Here is a 4,056-nt window from a genome sequence, read left to right as displayed (position 1 = left end):
ACAAAAAAAAAAAAAAAAAAAAAAAAAAAAAAAACCAACCTCCATTCCTCAGCCAGGTAAAGGGAGAACCTTGTTCCACATCACTCTCTGAGAGTCCGGTGCTCACCAGCCCACCTTCATCTCATCTTCATCGGCTGGTGGCTCCCAGGACTCTGGTCAATCCACGCATCACTGCTGGTGCATTGTATCATAGAAGCTCCTTGCCTGCTCACTGATACCGTCTGGCCAGCCAGTTCTGAGCTACCCACACGTGTAGGTGGAAAGGAATCTGAAGAGAGCCCAGTCTCCAAATAACAATATGGAAAAAACGTTAAGGAGACCAGCTCTAACATGGGTTGTAGCAAACCTCATTCATTAAGATAAAAAGCGGGGAAAATTGGCAAGAAGGAGGGAAAATTACGGAGTATTTCCTGCGAGGAATATATGGGACATCCTTGGAAATTTCTTGAGGCATAATAAGTTTACTGTTCCTCTTCTTGGAAAAAAAATATCCTGCCATGGCTCACCTGTCCCCCTCCCTGCACTCCCCCCCCCCCAAAGCAGTTATTTATGGGTGTAAAATATTCCCTGTTCCGAGCAACTTACAACAAACACCACTGTGAGAGTCTCCCCTTCCAGTGAAGAATTTGGCACACAGTCAGGATCTGAGGTTTGGCTATTTGCTTGCAGCCATTAACTGCTACATAAAGCCTTTGAAAAGAAAGAAAGAAAGAAAAAAAAGCCCTGTATCTGGAAGTCTGTGCTATAAAAGACCATTTAGACCAGTGGAAAGCTTGTCTTTAGAGTTGTTGTCGCCCGAGACTTCGGTCTCCAAGCAGGAACTGCCAATTACACATTTACTGGATAAGGGGTACAGGGGCTACCTGAGGGGTAATTAGAAATGAAAACCCCTCTTTGAACCCACCATTGTGGGATGCCCAAATTTGGCTCCAGAATTATGGCCCTTGTGGCCACAAAGGAGCCCAGAGAGAATTGCTTCAGGATTGAGGCAAATAGGGTGGTGTTCTCCCCTCCTCAATTAAGAACATGCTGACCTTCCCCTCTTGTTTTGAAAATGACTAATTAAATACCCCAGTCCAGCTGCTTTGGCACATGCCAAGGGGATTATTTAGAAAGCAAACACCTGAAATAAACGCAGACACAAATGCCCGCAGAAGATGGCTGCCCGAATTCCCTCTGTGTGAGGGGTAAAACCCATTCCCAGACAGCCTACCCAACCCTGGTTTCTTGCCATGGGATTCAAGCAGTGTCAAAGCAGTCTTCTTGCAGAAGCAACACTTTCTTTGTGATAATGGTCTCTAAAAGGGGAAGAAGAAAAGTAAAGGTGCCTGCCCACCTTAACAAAGCTTCGAGATTTTGAGTGTTGACCTTGCATTTTCCTTCACTGGTGTTACTTGTGACGGTGTCACAGGCTCTCCAGAACCTGGCATGTCCCTCGGGTGTCAGCACCTAGCCTTTGTAATGAGGGCTGCTGCTCCTGAGCCGCACAGCACAGCACAAAGTAACTCCCATCAGGGGGAACTGATGATGATTGTTAAGGAGTGGCCACTTGGATGAACTTGTAACAGATTCTGGCCACAAACTCATCTGCGGTTTGTTTTTCAGTTTCCAGCCGTCAGGTCTGCTGTGAGGGAGAATGCCCCTTGCTTCTCACCCAATACAATGGCCGAGAAACTGGAACCAAGGCTCCACCTCACGGGAGTCGCGGAAGGGTAAGTCTGGAAGCTCCACCCCCTTCTACATCTAGCAAATGGCAAAGCCATAAAGTCGAAGTGTCTTTGGTATCGATGGTGACGCCCACTGTTGGGAAGATTCAGAGAAACCACCTTTCCTGACCACAACTGAAAGCTAATGTCCTGCCATCTTTCTGGAGGGCATTTTGGCACTACTCAAAAGCCTTGAAAACATGCAGTCTAATTTCTGCTTCCAACCATGTTGGACTAGCTTGTTTCAGACCACGCCTCCCATCAAGAACAACTAGAAAAAGCTGCCTAGCCACTACCTGCCTGAAGGCACTGGAGTAAACACAGGACAAGGAAGACTTGAGAAGACAAGTTCCTGGAGAGAGGAGAGGCTCAGGGTTAGGAGCGGAGGTGAGGGGGTGGGGCTCCTCTTCCTCTCAAGGCAGTGGTCAGTTCACAAGCTGCTTTGGTGTGATGCTGAGACGGTAGTGGCAGTGAGGAGCGTGTAGTCAAAACTTCAGGAACACCGTGGGGCAGGGGACAAAACCTGGGTCAGATGGCTTGCAAACGCTGAGTCAAAGCATATACCCCAACTCCTTGGCGTCCTAAAGAGCAATCAATGGTGACCCTCTACCTTGGTTCACCTGACTGGCTTTAATACCGGAACTTCCTGTTCTGAGAAACCCTTTTGTCCAAGGAAAGCCAAGGTGGTTGCTCAGACTGGGTAAGACTGGGTATGCTGTGAGACTAAAGCTTCAGTGGCCTCAGTCTCTAGGGAAGGGCTGTCACTCATTCTGAGTGCCAGACAGAGGCTAAAGCAGTTCTTCTCCAAAGAAGGACGCTGCTCAAGGCCCCTAGTATCTTCTACAATGTGATACAAAATGTCTAATATTCAGTGAAAGATAACTAAATATGGACAGTGAGGGGGTTGGAACAAGAGGGGGAAATAAACACTAGATACATATCCACTGGAGATTCTAATGCTGCTGTAACAATGTTATTACGATGCTACTTTAAATATCTGGGTGTCCTGGCCCATACCTGTAAACGCAGCCTTGGCGATGCTACAGCAGGAGGATCATGATTTGGAGGGAGGCTGAGGCTGTGCACTGGCTTCTTTCCCAAAAAGTCAAGTGAAAAACCTTTGCAATAACAACTCTAATTCATGAGAGAAGCAAAATGACAGCACGGATATTTTCAGTAACATCACAGTAGCAATAAATAGAAAACTCAAAAATGTGACTAAACTTAAGGTTAATAGTTATGTTTATCCAAAGCTTAAGAAAATAAGTAATTATGAAGGTAAGTTAGAAAAAATATATGCAGGCCAAAATATGTAAAAAAAAATGTAGTTTTTTATTCTACTTTGAGAGAAAACACATAATTTCTGATCCAGAAAGAGAGGGAGAAGAAGGGAAAGGAGAGGGGGAAGAGGGGGGGGAGGAGGGGTGGGATGGGTGTAAGGCACGGTATTTGAAGATCTGATGGATAAGGGTGGTCTGAAAGTGAGAAGACAGAGCCACCTGCCCAGGAAGAGCAGACACAGGGCAGGTGGGGGACAGCTAACCTAGTAAGGGTGCATGTGCCTCCCCACATACACACATACACACACACACGTACACATACACACACATATATACACAAACATACACATACACACACATATACAAACATACACACACACATATATACACACACACACATACACACACACACATATATACACACACATACATACACATACACATACACACATATACACATATACACACACATACATACACACACTCACATACACACACCACTAAGTAACTAGCAGTTTTTCATTTGAAAACCACAGAGACATGCATTAAGTATAAAACTGTAAAACAAATAGGAAATAAAAAGCAGCCATTAATCAAACTGTACTTCCTCCAAAGGAAACCACGGGACCAGTGGATGATGAAGCCACAGGTTCAAAGCACTGAATGTAAGAGCTGCTGACTGCGGTGGTTTGAATAGGTGTGGCCCCCATAGACTCACGTGTTTAAATGCTTGGCCCAAGGAGTGGCACTATTAGAAGCGTGGCCTTGCTGGAGAAAGTGTGTCTGTGGGCTTTGAGTTCTTCTCTTATGCTCAGGCTCCGCCCAGTGCAGATGACAGTCTCCTCCTTGACTGCTGAGGATCAAGGTGTAGAACCCTCGGCACCTCCAGCACCACGTCTGCCTGCCGGCTGCCATGCTTCCCACCATGATGACAATGGACTGAACCTCTGAAACTTACTGTTAGCCAGTCCCAATGAAATGTTTTCTTTTGTAAGAGTTGCCTTGGTCACGGTGTCTCTTCACAGACACGAAACACTAAGACACTGGCCTAGGGTCAAATGCCCGATAAG

This window comes from Mus pahari, chromosome 1 (assembly GCF_900095145.1).
Source record: "Mus pahari chromosome 1, PAHARI_EIJ_v1.1, whole genome shotgun sequence".
NCBI lineage: Eukaryota > Metazoa > Chordata > Mammalia > Rodentia > Muridae > Mus > Mus pahari.
Note: the sequence above shows the minus strand (reverse complement) of the source record.